Source organism: Schistocerca gregaria, chromosome 3 (genome assembly GCF_023897955.1).
Source record: "Schistocerca gregaria isolate iqSchGreg1 chromosome 3, iqSchGreg1.2, whole genome shotgun sequence".
NCBI lineage: Eukaryota > Metazoa > Arthropoda > Insecta > Orthoptera > Acrididae > Schistocerca > Schistocerca gregaria.
In genome coordinates, this window is record NC_064922.1 from 379,663,061 (window position 1) to 379,690,948 (window position 27,888).

General features: G+C 46.1%; 1 protein-coding gene across 1 annotated transcript in view; it reads left to right on the plus strand.

Moving 5' to 3' along the window:
• The first annotated feature begins 1,526 nt into the window (after nucleotides 1-1,526).
• LOC126354028 (leucine-rich repeat-containing protein 15-like) overlaps nucleotides 1,527-27,888 on the plus strand; it is a 316,933-nt gene continuing 290,571 nt past the window's right edge. Inside the window, exon 1 of the mRNA XM_050003360.1 lies at nucleotides 1,527-1,863. The gene's annotated coding sequence lies outside the window, so the exon portion shown is untranslated. The remainder of the gene's footprint in view (nucleotides 1,864-27,888) is intronic.

Here is a 27,888-nt window from a genome sequence, read left to right on the forward strand (position 1 = left end):
TGCATGTTGCTTCTGATTGAGCATGATCACCATAAGCCTCGACAAGCATTCGATGCGACTCTGCAGCACTTTTTTTCCAAATGAAAACAAAAAATTAATGCTTTCCGCAAATCATTGCTTTGTGGTACAAAATTCGACATTGTTAGCACCATGAAAACATATGATGTGTTTGTTCCATGACTTGATGTATACTAAATATATTAGACAGATGTCATACCTAACAAACAAACAAAATTAAGACTCGTTCACAACAAATGTTCCCTATCGACACATTTGTATCTTAACGCTCATTTCATACCGGTACACCTGGAAGTCTAAATAAATAAAGACTTATTAAGTAGCCGTTCCATATTGTAAGGGATCCGTGATCCCATGAACACATAGATTCTAGTATCCGATGCTCAAGGTCGATAGTAGACAGGAGTCGATTGTCAAGCGCTGCAGGAGGCAGTGAGACGTGTGTCGAGTGCGGAGTAATACTGGAGAGAGTCGAGTGAAAAGTAGTGTTGGAGAGACGGGCAAGAATGGTGAGCGAGTGAGTTGTAAACGGTAAAATTCACCGGAGTATGACGAGTGAGCACGTCCCCCTTACCCTCACTAATACCGATTCGCGAGTGATATGGAACAGAAATTGACAAGTGCCGAATTACGTGTTTCGCGTCAAGCGCATCAGGCCAGCAACAACCATGGATTGCAGTGAGGATAGTTGTGAATGTTAACCATCAGCACTGCGTGTGACGAAGTACTGAAAATCAGCAACCAATAAAAAGATATAACTGTAATTAGACGTGCAACGCCTCAGAATTTGTGTGTTGGTAGGAAATATATATCAGTTTGTACATTGCGAACCTTTATGGTCCTTAATAATAGACAAACTTTCAATCATTCTACTATTCAGTCTCAGAACAACAGCACTCGGTTGAAATACCCCCGAAACCACTGCAGAAAAACCGATAGCCTTTCATCCATTAAGCACACGGTCGTATAATCGTAATAATTAACTGTTTGGCGGCTTCGATAAATTACTCAAAATCCAGTAAAGGAATTAAACGGGGTGTTTCAATATGCTTTTGAAAACAATTCAGTGTTTTAATTTTTTTCCTCTTTTCCATTTTTTCTCATTTGCACAGTATTTCACTGTTGGACGTGAAATTATTTTTTCCCGCCCTTCGCCGCCCAAAAAATTTTGCCACCCCACGTGGCGTTTTAGTCTTCTCCTGCAATAAGTTGTGGTGTGTCGTAACACCTGTCCCGTGGTGCTGGCCGTGGAAGTGTTACGGAGATTTTCAGGGCCCCTGCTCGTGCCTAAATGCGCCCTTGTGTTGGTGCTGACCCTAGTGCCTTACGAGTCGCGAAACATTCCAAGATTGAGATAGCGTTGGCCGAGCGCGTGGTGTGACGTAGGTGAGGACACTGGGTCAGTTGTGGCGCGCGGGTTGCGTCGCGGCCATCTGCCGGCCTGCTCCCCCCCCCCCCCCCCCTTTCCCTCCCTACCGCGGCGTCTGTGCGCTGGAGAGGGGGCCGTGAGTCAGGCTGCGCGGCGTGGCCTGGCGCGCCTCCGCACGCGGTCGGCTCAGTCTGCCGGCGGCCACCGGACCAGTGCCTGCTGACGCGTCAACAGTGTCCTCTGTGCGTGCGTGTGCGCGACTGCGTGTTCTTGCGGCGAAATTGCGGGCCCCATGCTGCAGCAGTGTGCGGCCGAGCTGCGCGCGCCTCACACACACCGTGCTATTCTTGCGCTGCAGCCTTCCGTCGCCTGCGCAACAATCTTCTGCGACTGTGGCTAGCGACCCGCTGGTTGCCTCCCGGCACCTGTCACCGCGCCAACAAGTCTGCGCGAGCCGAGGAACATCTTCAGTTGAGGTTCGTGAGCAATGTATGCTTTGGCATAACGACATAGTGGCATTATGATGCCGCTATGAATAAACTGTGTTGATAAATTGAAATTGAAACTGTACCAGAAAGGGTTTACCTGCTTTTCGTGGACGTTGCTCTTCCGATTAAGCTCTTCCTCAACGTGAAGAGCATTACTGACGAACAGCACGATTTCGTAGTAATGTTGTTGTTGTTGTTGTTGTTGTTGTCTTCAGTCCTGAGACTGGTTTGATGCAGCTCTCCATGCTACTCTATCCTGTGCAAGCTTCATCTCCCAGTACCTACTGCAGCCTACATCCTTCTGAATCTGCTTACTGTATTCATCTCTTGGTCTCCCTCTACGATTTTTACCGCCCACGCTGCCCTCCAATGCTAAATTTGCGATCCCTTGATGCCTCAGAACATGTGCTACTAACCAGTCCCTTCTTCTTGTCGAGTTGTGCCACAAACTCCTCATCTCCCCAATTCTATTCCATACCTCCTCATTAGTTATGTGATCTACCCATCTAATCTTCAGCATTCTTTTGTAGAACTACATTTCGAAAGCTTATGTTCTCTTCTTGTCCAAACTATTTATCGTCCATGTTTCACTTCCATACATGGCTACGCTCCATACAAATACTTTCAGAAACGACTTCCTGACTGGTAAATCTATATGCGATGTTAACAAATTTCTCTTCTTCAAAAACGCTTTCCCTTGCCATTGTCAGTCTATTCGTACTAATGTTTGAGACTAATTTCATTTCCAAATCTTATTACCAATGTTACGTCATCTCTGCCTGGTAGTACTGAATGGACTGCGTGAGATAATGCCGTCCACCCCCACCTCCCCACCACTACTTGATTGTGGCGACAGACTGATAAGTACGTAGCCCAAGGTCTATCTGATTGTGAGTTGAGGAAGCCAGTGAATGTGGATGAAAAATTTAAGATATAGTAGCACATTCATTCGTAGCAGAGTCTTATGCCTACGTTCGCGCCCTATCATTTACATTACAAAACTGAATGATAAATTTAGGAAAGATCCTTTACATAAGTCAGATCGACGACAAGCATTTTGGAGCACGTATGTGTACATGTTTCTTGAAGTTACTTATGAAAAAATACGAAGAGTTGGGAAAAGCGGTCCACGTAACTCCAGCTCGTCCAATTCACTTAAAATTTGCCGCATATACTGAACACTGCTTATTCTTTGTCTCAGAATGAAAGAACTTCATCCTGAATGTAATCTACTTTGTTTAAATAGGTTATAGGACTGATTATTGAAGCTTATATGGCAAATCTACGTCCCATTTTATGAGACAAATTAGTTTCTTGCTCTAGTGAATGGCAGTTGCTCTATGTGCGCCATTATCGTATAAGCTTATACTGTATCTTTTAAAATCCAGAGTCCATTTCACCAGACACAATACTTACACCGTTCTCTTTTATCGCATAATGATGCCGGTTCTGTACTTCAAATTCTATTAAAAATTCCACGTGCATTCCTTGCGCCCGGAAAAATGTAGGATGTGTCGGCAACAGCAGGCCGAATTATTATTCAGATTTATAAATTGAAGTCTCATTGAAAGAAAATGAGGCAACTTTCAAATTGTCATTTGGTACAGGTCGCTAGTACCGATGTGGACATAGGTATTGGCAAGAGAATCCTTTTTCCTAAAACCCAATGTCAGGCCAATTTTGTGTCGCTCTTGAGACCGTAATCACATTGTCACGCATGATTGCCTGTTGCACCAGTATACAGCGCTGCGTATCGTGGCGTTATTGCGCTGCTGCTGAAATATACGCCCGTGAGAAGTGTCCCGTCCTTTGCAAGCGGCAGCCGCTGACGTCAGAGCGGGTCCAAGGGCCCGATCTGTGCCAAGAGCTTCAAGAGCAATAATAATGTAGGCAGAAGCTAAACGGCGAGCGAAGCTTAAGGCCTCGCTGTTGATTAATAATGAAGCGACGAGGACAGCGCAATCATTCTCGATGGGGGATTTATTTAGTCGTAGCTACTTGTGATTTGAGCAGGACGCTCATTTTCTCGCATTGTCATACATTTCTTGTGCACGAGAGCCCGTTTCTCGCTTCACTTTATTTTTATTTTTTTGAGTTTATTGTAATTTCGTAACAATAACAGTGTATAAGTTTGTTACACCAAATATGTAACGATTATGTACAGATATTTCTAACTCCAAAGTGCGTTGTTATAGTGCAGTAATTTGTTGTTTGGAGACTGCCGTGACAGTTGTGTTCGTTACAGTGATTTATATTGCCAGACCTAACCACATATGTTTTTTAGTTTGCACTTTCGACTGTCTCAAAGGGACAGCTTCAACATGTTGATCTGAATATGACAGTTAGGGCCGGTCGAAACAGATAGTCCAGATCAGTGGTAGTAAACCTGGTCTCAGCTGACCATTAGTGAGCATTGTAGCTTTCAGTGCAGGCGGTAGGGGTTTTAATAGCATTTTCATTGGGCTTTCATAAAATGGTTCAAATGGCTCTGAGCACTATGGGACTTAACATCTTAGGTCATCAGTCACCTAGAACTACTTAAACCTAAGTAACCTAAAGACATCACACACATCCATGCCCGAGGCAAGATTCGAACCTGCGACCGTAGCGGTTTTTCATAAAATTTTGACGTGTTGTAACTGTGTTTTTATATAGTTAAGTTACCTGCTCATTTTATAAAACGCCATTCCTGTGTAACCAGTAGGCAATTATAAAATTTTACTACTAAGAGAGATACAAAAATGGGCGGTAGGTAAAAAAAGTGACTACACCTGATCTAAACCATAAATATAATTGTCTTAGCAATAAAAAATTGTGATATTAATTTACGCATGACAGTAGCACAAAATTTAAGTCCAGCGCAAAACAAGCGTAAAAGCCTTAAGTTAAAGTGCGAATGACTACAATTAGTAGCATAATATACTCTTGGTGGTCTTTTGGGATGTATATCAAATAATGCCATCTACACACACACACACACACACACACACACACACACAAAACCCTCGCGCCAACTGTTTACTTACCGACGCACGCCTTCAGTTTATGCTTTACAAATGTAGTTCCCATGTACAGTATTGAGCACGTGTGATTAGTTTCTTTAATTGTATTTCAGTGCAGTCGTGGAACTGTCCAGTTAACGTGGATGTTAATAAGTGATGGTATTGCTTGACTGTGTACAATGTTTTTGATTTTTGTTTTTCGTCTCTGATAGAGTATTGCCGCTCGCATTTTGAAAGTTATTTCTGATTGCGTCAATGTTTTGGAATTACAGGATGCGCTCAGAAGTCCCCGCCCCCCAAATAGTTGTTTTAGTCATTCCTATACTGAATTATGAAGATAGACCTTCCTAAACGTTTACTACCATCGACAACTAGTATTCCAGCGAAAGTTGCTTCCCACTTTCTTAGTTAAACACAAAGCGCCATTTCAGTTGGTAGTATGACGGCCTTCAGAGGCGTTTCAAACGATAATGGTGCTGATAGAATTATCGTACATTGCTCTGTGCCCGTGGGAGTTAGGGCAGGAATAGCGTATTGACTGCGTTGTCGTTGAAAATTAGTGAAATTTCCAAAGCAGATTTTCATCTAGTGTCACTTTAAATTACGTAAAAGTTGTATATTGGTTGCTGTCACCAAGAAACTCCGTAACAGAGGTAATGTTCACATCACATGGTTTTCGAATACGGTCACTGACCACCACGCTATTGAGCGGCTTCACAATCAAGGCATCATACTCCACCCAGTTACTTCTGAGAAAAGAGAACCTATTAATGCATGGCAGAAGACAGCTGAACGAGCTGCCAAGGTGAGCGTTCTTACCAGATGCCACGTGCAATAGGAATCTTGTGAAGCGCACAGGTTGTTTATCAGTGCTTCTTGCGTAATGTGGCCAGATAAGTATCTCACATGACTGACGGCACTGCTGTCTTCGATACGGATTTCCTTGCACTTCTTGATGACTGAATCATTTGTTTTTCAGGAAAAGTGTGTCACAGCTGACAAACCTAATATAGTGGTGACCATTATAAACTTCTTTCTCATTCCGCAGCCTTAATATTCTTCCTGTTTCGAGCTTATCACGACAGTGTCAATACATATCTATAACTTGCTGCCACAATTCCATTGTGAAGTAAAGACAATTACTAACGAGTTCCTAGATACCTATTACCACAGCACCTTATCTCAGTACCATCTTGAACTCATCAGTTGATAAGTTTATTTTTACTCCATTTTTCTTCTTTAGTGTTCTGTGCCGTGGGATCCGTTTATTCAGCCTCCCCCTCACCATCGTTCTTTATGCCCAAGATGGATCCATGTTTAGGGCCGTACTCCGTATTTTCATTCAGGATAATGGTCTGGTTTTGTACAAGCTATGTATTTACTTTCGAGAAAATCTGGTGATTGTTTCATGCTAAAGCATAGAGCTGTCACATTTTTTACTTCTTTATTATTCTCAGCACAGCCATTCGTAGGAGTTGTCAGGTCAAAGATCCTGGCGTTCTGAACAGCGTATAAATATTGTAGAAAATTCAGTTGCGAAATGCGTAGTCACCTAATCTAATAGGGATTATATATTCACATACTATTTTTTATATAAAGTATATCAGTCGGTTTAGCCGTTTGACGAATATATTTCTGCACCTCAGAGAAGACTATAATATTAATCTACAGAGTATTACGAAACAAGTCTTTCAAATTAATACAATAGCAGAGAACATGAAAACAAATACACTCCTGGAAATGGAAAAAAGAACACATTGACACCGGTGTGTCAGACCCACCATACTTGCCCCGGACACTGCGAGAGGGCTGTACAAGCAATGATCACACGCACGGCACAGCGGACACATCAGGAACCGCGGTGTTGGCCGTCGAATGGCGCTAGCTGCGCAGCATTCGTGCACCATCGCCGTCAGTGTCAGCCAGTTTGCCGTGGCATACGGAGCTCCATCGCAGTCTTTAACACTGGTAGCATGCCGCGACAGCGTGGACGTGAACCGTATGTGCAGTTGACGGACTTTGAGCGAGGGCGTATAGTGGGCATGCGGGAGGCCGGGTGGACGTACCGCCGAATTGCTCAACACGTGGGGCGTGAGGTCTCCACAGTACATCGATGTTGTCGCCAGTGGTCGGCGGAAGGTGCACGTGCCCGTCAACCTGGGACCGGACCGCAGCGACGCACGGATGCAAGCCAAGACGGTAGGATCCTACGCAGTGCCGTAGGGGACCGCAACGCCACTTCCCAGCAAATTAGGGACACTGTTGCTCCTGGGGTATCGGCGAGGACCATTCGCAACCGTCTCCATGAAGCTGGGCTACGGTCCCGCACACCGTTAGGCCGTCTTCCGCTCACGCCCCAACATCGTGCAGCCCGCCTCCAGTGGTGTCGCGACAGGCGTGAATGGAGGGACGAATGGAGACGTGTCGTCTTCAGCGATGAGAGTCGCTTCTGCCTTGGTACCAATGATGGTCGTATGCGTGTTTGGCGCCGTGCAGGTGAGCGCCAAAATCAGGACTGCATACGACCGAGGCACACAGGGCCAACAGCCGACATCATGGTGTGGGGAGCGATCTCCTACACTGGCCGTACACCTCTGGTGATCGTCGAGGGGACACTGAATAGTGCAGGGTACATCCAAACCGTCATCGAACCCATCGTTCTGCCATTCCTAGACCGGCAAGGGAACTTGCTGTTCCAACAGGACAATGCACGTCCGCATGTATCCCGTGACACCCAACGTGCTCTAGAAGGTGTAGGTCAACTACCCTGGCCAGCAAGATCTCCGGATCTGTCCCCCATTGAGCATGTTTGGGACTGGATGAAGCGTCGTCTCACGCGGTCTGCACGTCCAGCACGAACGCTGGTCCAACTGAGGCGCCAGGTGGAAATGGCATGGCCAGCCGTTCCACAGGTCTACATCCAGCATCTCTACGATCGTCTCCATGGGAGAATAGCAGTCTGCATTGCTGCGAAAGGTGGATATACACTGTACTAGTGCCGACATTGTGCATGCTCTGTTGCCTGTGTCTATGTGCCTGTGGTTCTGTCAGTGTGATGATGTGATGTATCTGACCCCAGGAATGTGTCAATAAAGTTTTCCCTTCCTGGGACAATGAATTCACGTGTTCTTATTTCAATTTCCAGGAGTGTATATTTAGTTATGGTACATACGGACCTTGACGGCAGTTTCTGATGCCAAGGACGATTTACACAGCGGGTAGTTTAACATGTAGTATTCCATCGTCGAACCATTGATTGTCGTGTCACGCCGTGCCCGTAATGGTCCCAGCAGCGACGGCAATATCTAGCTACTAGTCCAGCCGTTCCCACAACGGTTTGATACACCAGCTGCTAGATATGCCCGCAGAGGAAGAAATACAGACATCTGAGGTCAGTCAGGTGAGCTGGCTGGCCACTGAGCCGCCTCTCCCGGTCCATCGATTCTCGGAGATGGCTCTCAGATGAGTCCTCACAGGAGTGCTGAAATGGGCAGGTGCCCCTCCTCCTCCTCCTCCCTCCCCCCCCCTCGTGCTGGAAGTACATCTTCATCTTCCATTCAGAGGTACATCCTCCACAGTTCTGGCAACATACAGGGTGACAGTTATTGAACTGTATGAAAGAGACGTAAATTAGTTAAAAACTACTGCGTGTACACACTTTATTCAACATGTAAACGTCACTACAGATGAAACTTCCTGGCAGATTAAGACTGTGTACCGGACCGGGACTCGAACTCGGGAAGTTTCATATCAGCGCACACTCCGTTGCAGAGTGAAATCTCATTCTGGCCACTACAGATATTCGGATTTAGGCTATGACGTGTTGGATATGCCTGCCATCATCGGTGATGTGGCGCAGAGGAATAACGAAATTCTGCATGGCCCGCTGAATTATCGGAACATTGATGCTGTCAGTGATTCCTGAATGGCTGTTTTCAGCTCATTAATCGTTTTGGGATTGTTGCTGTACACCTTAACTTTAATGTAGCCCCACAGAAAGGAGTCGTATGTCTTCAGATCCGGACAATATGGCGGCCACTCGAGGCCAATGCCAGTGGCTTCTGGGTATCTCAGAGAAAGAATGCGGTCCCCAAAGTGCTCTTCCTGGACATCAAACACACTCCTGCTTCGGTGGGGTCGAGCTCCGTCTTGCATGAACCTCTTGTCGAAATCAGAGTCACTTTGGATAAAGAGGATGCATACCGTTCGGTAGTTACCGTGTCATCACGGAATATCGTACGGATTATTCCGTGACTGGACACTGCACACCACAGTCATCAGTTGAGGGTGAAGAGACTTCTCGATCGCGAAATGCGGATTCCAGTCCCCCAAATACACCAATCTTGCTTATTGAACCCATCCAAATGTAGTGAGCTTCGTCGCTGAACGAAACCATACTAATTGACATCATACCTCGCGGCTAAACGTGCAGTTTGAACGTCCTAACGCAAACCGTTCAGAAGTTATGGCGATTTTACTTCATATAGTTCAATAATTTGTCACGCTGTATGTTCCATAAAGATGCTATATCTCCGTCCCCTTAGGGCGAAATGAAAGAATTTGTGGTCCAGTCAACCTATCATCGAGAATGCCGGCACACAAATTAACACCAAATTGCTGTTATATCAGAGACGGTATGTTCCTTACCGAAATACACTCCTGGAAATTCAAATAAGAACACCGTGAATTCATTCTCCCAGGAAGAGGAAACTTTATTGACACATTCCTGGGGTCAGATACATCACATGATCACACTGACAGAACCACAGCCACATAGACACAGGCAACAGAGCATGCACAATGTCGGCACTAGTACAGTGTATATCCACCTTTCGCAGCTATGCAGGCTGCTATTCTCCCATGGAGACGATCGTAGAGATGCTGGATGTAGTCCTGTGGAACGGCTTGCCATGCCATTTCCACCTGGCGCCTCAGTTGGACCAGCGTTCGTGCTGGACGTGCAGACCGCGTAAGACGACGCTTCATCCAGTCCCAAACATGCTCAATGGGGGACAGATCCGGAGATCTTGCTGGCCAGGGTAGTTGACTTACACCTTCTAGAGCACGTTGGGTGGCACTGGATACATGAGGACGTGCATTGTCCTGTTGGAACAACAAGTTCCCTTGCTGGTCTAGGAATGGTAGAACGATGGGTTCGATGACGGTTTGGATGTACCGTGCACTATTCAGTGTCCCCTCGAGGATCACCAGAGGTGTACGGCCAGTGTAGGAGATCGCTCCCCACACCATGATGCCGGGTGTTGGCCCTGTGTGCCTCGGTCGTATGCAGTCCTGATTGTGGCGCTCACCTGCACGGTGCGAAACACGCATACGACCATCATTGGCACCAAGGCAGAAGCGACTCTCATCGCTGAAGACGACACGTCTCCATTCGTCCCTCCATTCACGCCTGTCGCGACACCACTGGAGGCGGGCTGCACGATGTTGGGGCGTGAGCGGAAGACGGCCTAACGGTGTGCGGGACCGTAGCCCAGCTTCATGGAGACGGTTGCGAATGGTCCTCGCCGATACTCCAGGAGCAACAGTGTCCCTAATTTGCTGGGAAGTGGCGGTGCGGTCCCCTACGGCACTGCGTAGGATCCTGCGGTCTTGGCGTGCATCCGTGCGTCGCTGCGGTCCGGTCCCAGGTCGACGGGCACGTGCACCTTCCGCCGACCACTGGCGACAACATCGATGTACTGTGGAGACCTCACGCCCCACGTGTTGAGCAATTCGGCGGTACGTCCACCCGGCCTCCCGCATGCCCACTATACGCCCTCGCTCAAAGTCCGTCAACTGCACATACGGTTCACGTCCACGCTGTCGCGGCATGCTACCAGGGTTAAAGACTGCGATGGAGCTCCGTATGGCACGGCAAACTGGCTGACACTGACGGCGGCTGTGCACAAATGCTGCGCAGCTAGCGCCATTCGACGGCCAACACCGCGGTTCCTGGTGTGTCCGCTGTGCCGTGCGTGTGATCGTTGCTTGTACAGCCCTCTCGCAGTGTCCGGAGCAAGTATGGTGGGTCTGACACACCGGTGTCAATGTGTTCTTTTTTCCATTTCCAGGAGTGTATATTTGCTTTGCTGTTCTCTACCTCCATATTAATTAGAAACAAATAGTATCTGAACACCCTGTATAATAAAGATAATAATGAATAGAGAGCTTTGTATGTGCAAATCACTGCTCCGTTGTATTTAAATACGCCGTTTATGGCCTGTAGCCGTGGGGGGAGGGAGAGGCCTTTTCAGATGTTCATAGCTGCACACACTTTGTGTGAGAGTTAACAGACCCTAGTTCTCTTTGGAGAACATTGAAAGGAGGTAGGTGGATGAAGGAACATGATTTTTCTTTACTTTTGGGCTAGGCGCCATACCTAGGATTGTTTAGAAGTTTGTTTAGCACTAATAAATATTTTCCGTATTTTCTATTTTCCGTGTTTTCTTTATTTCAAATCCATTCGCTCTGAGCAAATCAGTTTCGTAGATATTCTGTTGTAAGAAGTGATCTTTCAGTACTTATCCTGCTGAAGTTCTGGTTAACACAGTTGCTTGGTTTTGGGCCACTATAAGCCTACGAAGAGCGTGTAAAATCTTGGCCCCCACACTTCGTAGTTCTGAATTAATTTAATGCACACTGAAGCTAAAAAAACATTAGAATAGTCGATTTGTGTTTAAGGGTTACGATTAATGTTGTGGTTGGCAGGAGAGCCAACCGTGTAGTAAAGGAGGCCGAAATACACGCGTCTCAGCTCACGCAGACTGGTGTGAGGTCTGGAACATGACAAGGGAATTAGAATTGAGAAAAACGGACGTGGCTGGTGGAATACTTAACTTTAATCCATTAATGGAGAACAACGTCGCTCTTTATGGTAAATGATTCACAGTATCAATAGTACGGATACTGGCGCCTTGCTAGGTCGTAGCAAATAACGTAGCTGAAGGCTATGCTAACTATCGTCTCGGCAAATGAGAGCGTAGAAGTCAGTGAACCATAGCTAGCAAAGTCGGCTGTACAACTGGGGCGAGTGCTAGGAAGTCTCTCTAGACCTGCCGTGTGGCGTCGCTCGGTCTGCAATCGCTGATAGTAGCGACACGCGGGTCCGACGTATACTACCGGACCACGGCCGATTTAAAGGCTACCACCTAGCAAGTGTGGTGTCTGGCGGTGACACCACAATTAAAGCGACGAGGTGAACTCCAGGCATGTTACTAAAAGCCAACCATGGAGCAGTGGGGGTGGAATCTTGAGAGAGTTACGACCACTTTAATATTAAAATGTGGGATACCAAGCAACAAAGCGTTAACGTTGGTGTGTGCACGTATTGCAATATCGCAAATACGCTAAACAACTCGAGAGGATTTTTACACTGGAATGACTGAGGAAAACAAATGTGCATTGTTTTAGGAGGAATAGCAAATAATTTAGGAGACTTACTACGAATTAAACATTATGTTCATAGTGGCTGCTGGATGAAAATGGTGTCTGTTCTTTCGGACATGAAGGAAAGAACAGACACCACTTATATGTTTATGTAGAACGGTACATTTCATTGGTGTACAGAGCTGGTTCTAAAAATAAACTTTATTCTCGCGCGTTTACAGTACGGGTTCAGTTTTAGATTGTCATTTTTATTTTGAAGTTCAAGCCGTGAGGTTGTCCTTCAGTTTACATGACCGAATTTTCCAATTACGATTGTGATCAATTAGCCAATTCTACTGTATCATTTAAACATGTCGCACTTATTTACAAATGCTGTGCACGACGATATGGAATTTGTTTATTGGCTTTGTAATGGAAACGCTGCTGCTACTGCTTGTAGAGTATACATCACAGGGTTTCCTAACCGCAGAGCTCCAGATCTAGAGTGGCTATTCTTTCTTTTCCCTAACTGCAGCGGTTCTAGGCGCGCAGTCCGGAACCGTGCGACTGCTACGGTCGCAGGTTCGAATCCTGCCTCGGGCATGGATGTGTGTGATGTCCTTAGGTTAGTTAGGTTTATGTAGTTCTAAGTTCTAGGGGACTAATGACCACAGCAGTTGAGTCCCATAGTGCTCAGAGCCATTTGAACCCTAACTGCATTAGACTGGATGCAGTACCCAGCAGTCACATTTCATCTGAAGGTGTAAGCAGTGGATGAATTACATCGCAACACCAAGAAATAGTTAATCTAGAGCAACGAAATTTCGGGAATACATTTGCTAGGTAACATTTTCAAGTGATTAACGTAACAATATCACAGGTTAATGTAAGCACGAGATAAGCCATTGCAAATGTGAAATGCTGGTACATTAATAGCCAGTGCCAGACTGTTGAATGCAAACGTGCATGCATTGTGTTATACGTGTCTGTTGTCATGCCTGCTGCTCTTGGTCGGTCAATACAGGGACGGTAAATACTGGTTGTGGATAACGTGGAAGTTGCCCAGTGATGTCACACATGTGCTCGATTGGAGACAGATTTGAAATGAAACGAGTTTACTGTTACCAATCACTGTTTATTTATCTCCACGACGCGTTTCAAAGGTTTAAACCTCCATCATCTGGTGGATTTACATTTATTAATATGACATTTGTGTTTTGTGTGTGTGTGTGTGTGTGTGTGTGTGTGTGTGTGTGTGTGTGTGTGTGTGTGTGTGTGTGTGTGTAGTTACGATTTTTGGAGGAACTTGCGGCACTGTCTAGTGGAGAAACAAAACACTATTTCAGAACATGGTTTTGGGTTTATTTCGACAATAAATTAAACGAGTATCTAACGGTAAATATAAAATAAGTAAAATAAAAGTACCTCTAGTGGTCACAGGTTACTTTCACAGTCGTAACACATCACATGTATACGGTCATATTTTGTAAACAAATATGGCGTCGGAAACTCAAGGTGCGCGAATCGTATAACAAAAAAATGGCTCTGAGCACTATGGGACTCAACTGCTGTGGTCATCAGTCCCCTAGAACTTACAACTACTTAAACATAACTAACCTAAGGACATCACACACAACCATGCCCGAGGCAGGATTCGAACCTGCGACCGTAGCAGTCGCACGGTTCCGGACTGCGCACCTAGAACTGCGAGACCACCGCGGCCGGCCAATCGTATAACAGATACGATCCATGCACACAATAGATTTTTCTTTAATACCACCACACCGTAGTTTGGTAATTTGCCGATAGTCAGCGGTAGTCGCAAACACGGAGCTGCCGCACAGAAGGGGACAGATGTTTAATGAAAGGGCTTCCCCGATCACCAGATCTCACTCCGTGTGACTTTCTGTGTGGGAACACATTAAAGATCTGGTGTATGTACCGCCTCTACCACGTGATGTAGCAGAGCTCTGGGAGAGAAAACGGGAAGCGACTGCCAGTGTCGACGATGCCGTGCTGGGTCGGATAAGGCGGGAATTCGATTAACGTATTTGACGTATGCCGGGTCACTCATGGTTCGCATATCGAATGTGTGTAAAAAAAGTTTTGAGTTTCTCTTCAAAATGCAATATGTATTGCATCTGTACAGTGTTTATTTCTTGTACAACAAATAATTGAAAGTGTTCCCTGACTTGTACAGGATTTCCGTGCCTCACAGTGCTAGCGTTTGCATCCAATTATGCCCACCAGGTGCCGTGATTAGTCATCGTGATTCATAGTCTCACGCATCTGACCAGTGGCTGTGCACGCCCGTTGTCAACTGCACGGAAGGTGCTGCGATCCATTCTCAAATGGTACCTGTACAAGATCCATATCCTACTGCAGCTTCCACCACAGGACACACAACGACGTATGGACTTCGCTCTCCACTTTCTCGCAAGAACTGAAGTTGACGAGAGCTGGCCCTGGACCATCCTATGGACAGGCGAAGCTCATGTTCCTCTGACCGGTGAGGTGAACACACAATTGCCGAGTGTGGGGATCTTCACCTCCAGCTACTGAGCATGAAGTTCCTCTGTATGGTTAACGTGTCGCCGTATGGTATGGCTTCACGTCTCAAGTTCATCATTGGCTCATTCTTTTTTGAACAGGTTGGCACTCGAGGGCCGAAGACGTGCAGTGTGACTGGCCAACGCTACTGCGATATGCTTCACCAGAATGTCGTACCCGCCATACAGGAGAGAGTCGCAGTGAACTCAACAATTTTCGTGCAAGACGGGCCCCGCACATCGTTCGTGGTCACCTGCTTCTTCATTTGGAAACGATCGAATTATCAGCCGATCGTTTCCAAATGCTTGGCCTGTACGGTCACCTATGATTTCTGGTTGTGGGGCTACCTAAAGGACAGGGTTACCAGCGGAATATTCAGACGTATGCTGATCTGAAGCGCAACATACCAAGAGAGTTAACCAGCCTACCTGCGGCCATGCTTCAGTCTGCTGTGCAAAACTGACACAATGCTACATTGGAATATGTGTGTGTTTTAAAGTATATATTCTTTAATCTATGTAATATATGATTTTTTTATAATCTAATAAGGAAATCTTCCAGAAAACTCAAAGGTAATACAGGTTTACATATATGAAAGAAAGAGGTACCTAAAAACACGCCTGTATTAAAGTGAAACGTTGTGTCAAAATTTCAGAGAATACGGCGAAGAACTTTCGGAGATAGATGTTTTTGAACAAATGTATATTTAAATTTTTCTTGTCTAGGCGCAGGTTTGCTGGGTCAGTGCAAAATGCCACGTTACCGATCCCTAGGTTGTAGTTTGGACCCCGCTGAGTCATGTCAGTTCACAGCCTTCAACTGTGACAACTTTTGCTGTTAAAAATGCCAACTTCTCCGTGCCGCCAAACTCTATTTAGGTCCCAATATAACTGGCTGGGTAAGTCAGTTCAGAGGTCGGAGGAAGGCAACGGTACATCATTTCCATGAGGACCACGCCTAGTAAAGCGCTGTCGTGCTCAAGCCAACGTTCGAGTTGACGACAGTTGTACTTTTAGGGTGAAGAGTCTACTCAAAATAACGCTACGTATTCACACGACGTCCTGTGTCAATGGCAAGCGTCGTTTTGATGCTCGTTACAAAGAAACTATAGATTAAAATATAATTTTATGTACCCCTTTCGAAATTAGTAGCTCCCGGAAGTACTGATTATTTTTCGTGTTTTCCGTCCACACCCACGAAATAGCCTTAAAATTAATATCACGCCAGACTAATTGCAGGTATTTGCATGCATGGACTGTGTATACGCAGTTACAACTTTAACATCATTTAGTTTGACGTGAAAATCAAAACATTTTATGTTGAAAATGAAATATCAGACAAAAAGTATTTCTTAGAGCAGACTCCAGCCAGTTGCTACGTAAAGAAATAGACTCTGAATCTCCGTTAACGATGTTCAACTTGCCGGCACCAGCAGTTCGATGCTACTTGCACTGTCTGAATCGGCACAAGGCACTGTCGTAAGAGTACACGGTAGCGTTTGGTCACTGCCAAAGGGTGTGCCATATGACAAGCTGCTCTTTGCAAAGTGATTTCAGTGCAAGTGTCACGTAGACGATAAGTGACCCGCTCACGTCCGGCGAACTCTATGAAGGAATTATGTTCGTGCTATTGTAGCCACGTGGACTACAAAAATGTAAATTCCCAACATGAGCTGCGTGGACCATTAGAGAAAAGTTAGAATTACTGTATCTGGCGAAGCAGGAAAAAGAAGGAGCGCTTCACTGAGAGGTCACCCACCATAACTTCTATCAGGAACTCGGAATAGTGCCGCTGGGTAGTTTGTACATTTACTCCAGTGAACTGAAGGAATCGCGTGTTCCAAGATAAGGATGAGTAATTTCCACTTACGCTCTTGGCGGGAGAGTATGTCTGATCATAGTATTTTGCTTTTTAACTGAGGACTGAACATTAACAAACAGTTCCTGAAACTGATATTTTGAATGAAACTAACTATTTTTGTGCGTTTCTGTATTCGTACTGGAGGTTTCTGATAGCATGCGAGATGCTCTCCTTGTATTTCTTTCTTACCCATTTTCTCCTCCTTAAGGAACATTCCTGTTTTACCTTAACTCCTCTTCAACATTTACAACTTGTGGAGTAATTAGGTCACAAAAAATCTTCGCCCCGAAATCTTTAAGCTATCGTACACTACCGCATCAGATATTCAGTAAAATGTTTTCTAGGATTGTGAACGCGTCGTCATGTCGATGTGTAGGCCATCGCTGCTGCCACTGTTTAAAATGGCCTTCGCCAGTGTCGTACGTTTACTGTCTGCTATTTGTGTCTGTCTTCCACACGGCACTGGCAGCTCGTGCAGCAGGATCAGTGTGCAATTGGCGCACGGCTCCAGTTGTTGTTCTTGCTTGGCATCAGGAAAGGAAAAGTGAATTCGTGTGGCATGGTTGGTCGTAAGAGCCCCGGGGATAGGTTCAGACTCCCAATTGCAAGGTTTCTCTTCCTTGACGCAAAACGGCACGTATCCTTTGGTAGTGTTGTTGTTGTTTTTGTTCAGTCCGAATACTGGTTTGACGCAGTTCTCCACCCTGATATGTCTTTTGCAAGTCTCTTCACTTTTGCATTGCTACTGTGCCCTACAACCATTTGAATATGCTTACAGTAGCCGAGCTTTGGTCTCCCTGTCCAATTTTCACCCTTCCACACTTTCGTCCATTACCAAACGGAATATTTCTCTATCGCTCATGGCGTGTTTTCCCAACCTATTTCTTATTTAGTCAGTCTTTTGCTCCTTAATTCTCTTAATTAGTTATCCGAGAAATCTGCCTATCTTCAGCCTTCTTTCGTAGTACCACATTTGAAAAAGTTCTCATTTTCCTGCACTGTTTATCGTCCACGTTTCACTACCGTATAAGGCTAGCAAAATATTTCTAGAAATGTTTTCCTAACATCTTAATTTCAGTTAGATGTTAAGATGTTTGTCTTTTTCGGGAAAACTTTTTTTTGCCATTGCAAGCCCCGTTCTGTATCCTTTCTAATTCTTTTGTCGTCGATTACTTCAGTTTCCAGATAGCGAAACTCCACTGCTCTTAATGCTCCTAGGGGATCGCCGAGCTTCAAGTCCCTATCCGACGGACAGATCACTGCGAACGGAGAATGTGATTCCCCCCATGAGACTGTACAGACATGTTTGGAAAGTAATACACGGCACTGGAGCCAAGTCTGCTGATAAGGAACTGTACTCTGCTGTCACTACTACTGTTGCCGGCCAGTTCCCAGCGGTGAAAATTTCCCGTAGCCAGGATTCGAACTAGCTACCTCCGAGCGTAGCGCTGTCGCTACTAAAGCCGTCCTCTCACGGGACGGGAAAACGCACGTGGACGAGGTGCTGGCGACGTCACAGGGTGGAATTCCACTACACTCCGGAGTACCAACTTAAAGAATCTGGCGTGTCAGAGTTTTGCCTTGTGGTCAGGAATGTGACCAATGAGGTGCGGCTTCTTTTCACGTCACAAGCAGAACATAGGATCCGTCACATGGTATTGCTTGTAACATCGTATTTTGTGGATTTTCTTTATCATAGAGTACATGGGAGGAGTATATAAGCTGTTTCAAAGCATCAGCAAACTGAGGCTCTCTCGAAAACAGGTCGTTTTAACTACGATTTGCTGCAGTAAAATGACAGGAAACTACTTATCGGTAGGTGAAGGCTTCCTGTAGGTGGTATTTTTAGCGTTATAACGTGTGTGATACGAAAGTATACTGTTTCATTGATACAGTGCAATGATAATCTATCAACATCGGGTCTTTTTCGTACAATTTGCTTATTAAATGTCAAACAATTGTGTTTGTATATTGTCGTTTGGCAGTGTATGACGTATACTGAGGCACGCTTGCTGCGACGGGGCTGTAGGCTAGAATCAGCGTCGCGAGCTGTTGCGTCGTGTGGAGAAAGGTGGCAGGTTCGCGTCCACCTCCATCCACACTGATTTTTCACCAAATGTTTTATAAAAGATTCCGGGGCTTTCTTATTCATTTAATAGAAGTACTATTTCAAAAGCCGATGCTATTTATTATAAATTATATACTTTCTGCAATTATATTCCTAGATTTATGGATTGGGTCATATGTGTATAATGCCGGTAAATATCTTTTTCAGTGATGGTGAGAAGCTTCGGAAAGATCTCTTCTTCCATTGGAATAAAATTACGAAACTAATCTCGATCTTGAACCCTGTGTGATGAAGAACGTTATTTCAAAATTTTTGGTAGTCAGTGCGACATCAAGAATAAGAATATCATGCATGCGCAAACTGACATTAGAGACTGTACTGTAACTACACTCATGTTCGTAAATTAAGGATAATTGCAGAATGTAGTGCCACACAACGTGGCAAAACTGGCGCTAATAGCATAGACACATAGGGAGCACACAAGACACAGATCTGTAAGTCCACGGTATTGGTGATAAGTTGAGAAAACCGTCCCGAAACACACGTGTTACAAAACGCTACTGTTTCCTGCACATGTACCCAGACATCAATATGGGATATGGTCACCATGCACACGTACACAGGCCGTACAACGGGTTGGTATACTCTGGATCAGGTGGTCGAGCAGCTGCTGGGGTGAAGTTTGAAGACGTGCAGCGATACGTTGACCGTGAGCATCCCAGACATGCTCGATGGGGTTTAGGTCTGGAGAACAGGCAGACTACTCCATTCGCCTGACATCTTCTGTTACAAGGTACTCCTCCAAGGTGGCAGCTCGGTGGGGCCGTGCATTATCATCCACTAGGAGGAAGGTGGGACCCACTGCACCCCTGAAAAGGCGGACATACTGGTGCAAAATGATGTCTCGATACACCTGACCTGTTACAGCTCCTCAGGTATCTGGTCCCTGGTTCACGCCAGATGAAAACCCGGCGAGAATCACTGTTCGGACTATACCTGGACTCGTCCGTGAACGTAACCTGGGACCACTGTTCCAATGACGATGTACAGTGTTCTTGACACCAGGCTTTACGGGCTCTCCTGTGACCAGGGGTCAGTGGAATGCACCTTGCAGCTCTCCGGGCGAATAAACCGTGTCTGTTCAGTCGTCTGTAGATTGTGTGTCTGGAGACAACTGTTCTAGTGGATGCGGTAAGGTCGTGAGCAAGGCTAGCTGCAGTACTTCGTGGCCGTCTGCGGGCACTGATAGTGAGATATCGGTCTTCTTGTGGTGTTGTACACCGTGGACGTCACGTACTGTAGCACCTGGACCCGTTTCCTGTCTGCTGGAATCATTGCCACAATTCTAAGATCACACTTTTGGCACAAGGAGGGCCCGTGCTACGATCTGCTGTGTTTGACCAGCCTCCAGTCGCCCTAGTATTCTACCCCTCATAAAGTCATCAATATGCGTTCTTTGGGCCATTTTCAACACAGTCATTATTAGCACGTCTGACAACGTCTGCACACTTACTCGCTGCACCGTACTCCGACATGCACAACACACCTCTGCGTATGTCGCCTGCTGCCAGCGCCACCGTGCGACGACCGCAGGTCAAATGCACTGCATGGTCACACCCCGAGGTGATTTAAACCCGCAAACTGCCCACCAGAGCGTTGTTTTACCAAGTATCAGCATTATACTTAATTTATGAGCATGACTGTATATTCAATTTAAAACAGAAAATGAGATGAAAATCAATTGAGTTAACGAATAGCTTCTGCTGATCTCAGATCGTTGTAGAGTATTATGTAGTTTTCAGTACCAGCAGTTCGCTGTTCAAACCATCGAGGAGTCCAGAATCTTCTTTGAGAGTTTCTCCGCTTTCACTAGATGCTAACAGAGTTAAGACAGCTGTTTTACGCGCGTCCATTTTCGTAGAGAAATGTGTGGTTTGAGAGCCAAATAAAGCCGACAGCGGCCGCTGGAGAGCGCGAGAAGGCAAATCACGTTAGCCAACTCGTGCCGCGTTCCAACGGTACTGTCCCCCGCGAGTTCGGATGACCCGTTCGCGTCCACGCGAACGTTATCTGCCACGTCCCGTGTGGGGACGGCGTAAGCGTGCCTTCACGACACCCGCTCCGGAGGCTGTTGTCGGGCGAGTGGGCACATGCAAACGAGTTTTTGGAGTGGGGCGGTGCATATCCCGTTTAGGTATGTCGGGCAGACTAATCTTCGGTGACACCTGCCTGTGTAGCGGTGTGGTGCCTGCCCTTGACTTAGGCGCGATTAGCTGGCGCCGGCAGCAGCAAGTGCACCGGCCGAGCTGGCGAGGCGCGGGGCGGGCGGCGGCTGTTCCCGCCGCGGTTATCGCTGATTCGCTTTAAATAGCCCGGCAGCCGGCCAGTTGGGCTAATTGAGACAACTCGGCCACGGCGCGCCACGCTTGGGTGCCTCCTGTCACACGGCGCGCGCTCCTCAACACTACCATACTGCGTCTTGCCGTAGACTTGCCCGCCGTACGCTGCTGGTGAAAAGCTCTCGGGTTTCAGTGCTGCAAAGCCGGCACTTCAATGAGTTCCATCCTTATCGACTTCGCGCTAAATGTCAGAAAATTACGAGCTGTTGATGACATTCCTCATCTTCCGTAAAGGCTTAGGTCCGGGGCTGTCCGTTCAAATATTCTCCCGAGTCAGATACTAGTGGCATGTCTTCCTGACAGCCTTATTTGGCGTCAATCTGAAACACAGGTAAAAAGTCACTTTAGTACCCTGGAAGGAACAGTATTTTTCCGCCAACAGATGTAAAGTGTCGGGAGATACAGGAGGTCTATTCATGTTCACATTGGACTCGCATTCACGAGGATGACGGTTCAGATCCAGATTTAGGTTTCCCGTGGCTCCCTTAAATCGCTCCACGCAGATGCTGGGATTATTCCTTAGAAAAGGCACGGTCGATTTCCGTCCCCATCCTTGAAACAATCCTATCTTGTGTTCCGCCTCTTATAGCTTCGATATTAACCGGACGTTAAACTGTAAATCTCTGCCGGCCCCGGTGGCCGAGCGGTTCTTGGCGCTTCAGTCCGGAATCGCGCGACTGATACGGTCGCAGGTTCGAATCCTGCCTCGGGGATGGATGTGTGTGATGTTCTTAGGTTGCTTAGGTTTAAGTAGTTCTAAGTTCTAGGGGACTGATGACCTCAGATGTTAAGTCCCATAGTGCTCGGAGCCATTTGAACCATTTGTAAATCTTCTTTCCTTCAGTTTATATTCTTATTTGCGAGTGATGTAGATTCATCTGTTGTTTGTGTGTTGGTGTTGTCTTCAGTCCGAAGACTGGTTTGATGCAGCTCTTCATACTACTCTATCCTACGCAAGCCGCCGCTTCTCCGACTAAGTAATGCAACTTACATCCTTCTGAATCTGCTTGGTGTATTCATCTATTGATTTCCCTCTAAAATTTTAACCCCCCCCTCCCCCCCCCCCCCCCCAGCATTTCTCACCAGTACTAAATTGGTGATCCCTTGATGTCCCAGTATATGTCCTATCAAAAGTTACCTCCTTCTAGTTAGGTAGTGCCACGAATTTCTTTTCTCGCCAATTCTATACAATACCTACAAATGTTACGTGATCTACCCATCTAATATACAGCATTCTTCTGTAGCACCACGTTTCGAAATCCTCTATTCTCTTGTCTAAGCTCTTTATCGGCCATATTTCACTTCCAGATATGGGTACACTCCATGTAAACATTTTCAGAAAAGATATCCTGACAAAAATATTCGATGTTAACAAATTTCTTATTCAGAAATGCCTTCCTTGTCGTTGCCAGTCTAAATTTTATATCCTCTCTACTCCGGCCATCATCACTTATCTTACTGCCCGCATAGCGGAACTCATCTACTACTTGAAATGTCTCGTTACCCAATCTGATTCCCTTAACGTCACGTCATTTAATTCGACTACATTCCATTATTCTTGTTTTGCTTTCGGTAATGTCCACTTTCTAACCTCCTTCCAAGGTACTGTCCATTCCTTTCAACTCCTACTGCCAGACCTTTGGTGTCTCTGACTGAATCGCAATGTCATCTGTGGGCTACAAATTCTAAATAATAGCTATCTCGAATACTGCTTCTTAATCGAAACACAATCCTGACTATCAATGGTGTTAACTACTCATGTAACCATTTCTGTTTGTCGCGAGGAAGGACCTGAGTTATGTGATGCAATGGTAACACTGAATTTATATTCGTGAGGACGGCGGTTCAAATACCCGTGTGGCCACCTATTTTCAGGTTTTCCATGGATTTCGTCAATCGCGTATGACTTAATGCGCCAAAATTGTTATTTTGAGGAGGAGATGGCCGATTTCCTTACCAATCCTTCCTCGATGAGACTTTGTGCTCTGTCTCTCTAGGGCTCCTTGTCGATGGGACGTTAAGTCTAAATTTTACTTCTTCCATTCGTCCTCCAAATCATGACTCCTGACTGTTGCCCTCAATATCTCTCTGTTTCCGATTGACACACTGATAGCGAAATTATAGTAGGCAGGACACCTGGGGAATGATACTTTGTACACTCCGCTTTTGTTATATGTTTGTCTATTTGATTTTACGTTATGGATGAGCAAGTTTCCTAACTTATTATTGGTTGAGAATTCAACTGTTACATACGTTTTTCTGAAAAGGTTGGCGATTGTTTGTTATATGGGGCCCAGGTACTGGCGAATATTTTCTCTTCTTTCACATTGTGTCCATTCGTTGTCTTGCTTTTGTGTATTTGTCTGCTTAAACTGTCAATTGTTTTGGCAATGCTCTTTATTGCCTCTACCTCATTCTTGACGATGTTCTCTTCCAAATCAAGGGAATGCACTCTGTGTGGCATGACCTAAATGCAGCATGTTTCAGTGTGGTGGTATGGCATTATGAGTTTTCCAGTGTTACGTCTGTGTATGTGCGTTTTCTGTGTATGCTGAACTTGGTTTCTTGTACGTGGTTGGTGATTTTAAGATCCAGAAAGTTTATGCTTTTGTTGCCCTCATGTTCTATTATGAATTTTGTGTTTTTGTGGAAAGAACTGAATACTGCTTGTAGTTCTTCGAGCTCATCTGTAGTTAATGTATGGCGAAGTTCGATGAAATGGGAGGGCTGCTCCTCAGCTGTATGCGGAGCGTTTCCCGTATCGCCAAACAACTTAGCAGCCCCTATTTGCTGTGCTGTGCCAGCGGGCCTCTGAGGTGGTTACATTCGCCCCCGGCAGGGCCGATTCTTGTGCTCCACGGCGGCGCCCCTCACCCATGTTTGAAGGAACTGTATTCAGTGCAGCGGAAGACGACGTGACAACGAGTTCCAGAAACAGTAGACACGTTGAATGTGGAAAATCAAACTGTGTGGTGTTTTCTGTTTGAGCAGCAGCTACATCCGTGCCATTCTGGAAAGGTGAGAGCAATACAGCCACAGGATTTCGCGTCACGGGCCCACTTCCGTAGGTGTTTCTTGCACCGTTGTGTGGACGAGTCCGACTTCCCGAGGCGGATCTTTTTCACGGTTGAAGTCAAGTTCACCAGGGAAGGAGCTCTCAATTCCCACACCAGACATGTGTGGGCTGATGAAAACTCGCACGGTCAGCCACGATTTCCAGGAACGATCCGGTGTGAACATTTGGGCAGGGTTTTTGTATGGATTTGTAATTGGGCCATACTTTTTTTCATCACACCTCACGGATGGCCCGCGTCTCGTGGTCGTGCGGTAGCGTTCTCGCTTCCCACGCCCGGGTTCCCGGGTTCGATTCCCGGCGGGGTCAGGGATTTTCTCAGCCTCGTGATGGCTGGGTGTTGTGTGATGTCCTTAGGTTAGTTATGTTTAAGTAGTTCTAAGTTCTAGGGGACTCATGACCATAGATGTGAAGTCCCATAGTGCTCAGAGCCATTTGAACCTCACGGATGCCCTCGTAGTTGTGATTCTCTGAGGGCGTACTGCGTGGTCTCTTGGAAGACGTGCCACTGCCTGCGCGTCGAAACAAGTGATTCTAGCTCGATGGCACACCACCTCATTTTTCAAGTACGGTCTGAGATTATCGGGACCAACGATTTCGGCAGCAGTGGATAGGTCGTGGTGGCCCGATTGCTGGGCTTGCACTTTCTCCCGGATTTAACCCACTAGAGTACTACCTGCGGGGTCACATGAAGCCCTTGATTTACGAGACCCAAGTGGCATCCTGGGAAGACCTAAGGCCTGGTTATGGACGGCTGTGGCGAATGCTGAAAGACCAGGGATTGCTGATCGTGTGTGCTGGGCCATTGTTGTTGCTGTGGTCTTCAGTCCTGAGACTGGTTTGATGCAGCTCTCCATGCTACTCTATCCTGTGCAAGCTTCATCTCCCAGTACCTACTGCAATCTACATCCTTCTGAATCTGCTTGGTGTATTCATCTCTTGGTCTCCCTCTACGATTTTTACCCTCCACGCTGCCCTCCAATACTAAATTGGTGATCCCTTGATGCCTCAGAACATGTCCTACCAACCGGTCCCTTCTTCTTGTCAAGTTTTGACACAAACTCCCTTTCTCCCCAATTCTATTCAATACCTCTTCATTAGTTATGTGATCTACCCATCTAATCTTCAGCATTCTTCTGTAGCACCACATTTCGAAAGCTTCTATTCTCTTCTTGTCGAAACCAGTTATCGTCCACGTTTCACTTCCATACATGGCTACACTCCATACAAATACTTTGAGAAACGACTTCCTGATACTTAAATCTATACTCGATGTTAACAAATTTCTCTTTTTCAGAAACTTTTTCCTTGCCATTGCCAGTCTACATTTTATATTCTCTCTACTTCGACCATCATCAGTTATTTTGCTCCCCAAATAGCAAAATCCTTTACTACTTTAAGTGTCTCATTTCCTAATCTAATTCCCTCAGCATCACCCGACATAATTCGACTACATTCCATAATCCTAGTTTTGCTTTTGTTGATGTTTATTTTATATCCTCCTTTCAAGACACTGTCCATTCCGTTCAACTGCTCTTCCAAGTCCTTTGCTGTCTCTGACAGAATTACAGTGTCATCGGCGTACCTCAAAGTTTTTTTTCTTCTCCATGCATTTTAATACCTACTCCGAATTTTTCTTTTGTTTCCTTCACTGTTTGCTCAATATACAGATTGAATAACATTGGGGACAGGCTACAACCCTGTCTCACTCTCTTTCATGCTCCTCAACTCTAATAACTGCCATTTGGTTTCTATACAAATAGTAAATAGCCTTTCTCTCCCTGTATTTTACCCCTGCCACCTTCAGAATATGAAAGAGACCATGGTACGGAGAAACCTCATGGTACGGAGAAACCGTGTTTGTGCTGACGTCGGTGGTCGTCACAGAGAACGGTACTTGTAAGTGGATCCAGAGAAGTAGCAGGAGGCATCGAGCATCGTTTATTGTGTTATTGTGCGTGTATCGTGAAAACCGTTCGTTTACGGACACGAGTTCCTATGCTGAACTTCACCGTCTTGGTCCCCTCTACAAGCCCTCAAAGGTCTGTAAAGGTAACTTAGTTACACCCTGTACACGAATGACGTTGTTGATAACATCGTAGTGAGGCTGTTCCCAAACGGTGCTGTTATCTGAGGGAAGGCTGCAACGCCAGGACACTAGCGAAACGAAGGAACACCTGTAGAAGATCAAATGGTTCACATGACTCTGAGCACTGTGGAACTTAACATCTGAGGTCATTAGTCCCCTAGACCTAGAACTACTTAAACGTAACTAACCTAAGGATGTCACACACATCCATGTCCGAGACAAGGTTTGAACCTGCCACCGTAGCAGCAGCGTAGTTCCGGACTGAAGCGCCTAGAACCGCTCGGCCAAAACGGCCGGCTACCTGTAGAAGACCTGTAATCGGTGGAGGGAGTAGCGCCTGAGCGTGAACGTAAAAAAGTGTTGAGTTCTGCGCATAAACAGGCAGAGAGATACGTTACTGTTTGACTATGCTGTTTACCATAAACCAATGCAAACAAAATGCGTAGGAGTAAGCGTATGGAGCCAGTCGAAAGTGGAGGAGGAGGAGATTTGTGTTTAACGTCCCGTCGACAACGAGGTCATTAGAGGCGGAGCGCAAGCTCGGGTGAAGGAAGGATGGTGAAGGAAATCGGCCGTGCCCTTTCAAAGGAACCACCCCGGCATTTGCCTGAAGCGATTTAGGGAAATCACGGAAAACCTAAATCAGGACGGCCGGAGACGGGAAAGTGGAGTGACCGTATTAAACTAAAAGGAAAAGCAGATGGCAGACGGCCTCACTGCAAGAATCATACGGAAGTGTCATTCATCCACGGAGAAAGTGGCTTACAAAGCACTTGTTCCACCGATTTCTGAGTATTTCTCATCAGTCTGGGAGCGTTATGAGGTTGGATTTATAGAAGAAAAGAGAAGAGCGTCATGTTTCGTGATGGGATCGTTTAGTAGGCGCGGAAGCGTTATGGAAATTCTCAACAAACTCCAGTGGTAGACGCTACAAGAGAGGCGTTTTACATCACGAAATAGTTTAATATTGAAATTACAAGAGACGAACTTCAGATAAGAGTCTAGAAACACATCACTTCCTCCCACATACGTCTCGCGAAATGACCACGACCAGAAAATTATAGTAACTGGATGTCATTCCGAGCTTTAGGGACAGTCGTTATTTCCGTGCCACAATCTCTAATGAAACACGGAAGAAGGTAACAAATCAAAAATGGTTCAAATGGCTCTGAGCACTATGGGACTTAACATCTATGGTCATCAGTCCCTTAGAACTTAGAACTACTTAAACCTAACTAACCTAAGGACATCACACAACACCCAGCCATCACGAGGCAGAGAAAATCCCTGACCCCGCCGGGAATCGAACCCGGGCGTGGGAAGCGAGAACGCTACCGCACGACGAAGAAGGTAACGTCGGTAGTACCAGAAGATACAGTCCGCCACTCGCCGTAAGAACTGTCCTCAACACGGGGCGAGGTAGCTGACTTAGACCTACACGGGGTCATTGGCGCTAGAAGTAAACGCACAAGACGCGCCGCCTGCGTCGTGTGGAACGCGCTGGTTAACTTGTTTGGGGTCGCAGCCCTCTCCAGTTGCAGTTGTGTGGCTCGCAAATGACACAGTTTATTTATGAAAATGGGCGTGCGTAAAATTCGTACGTTGTC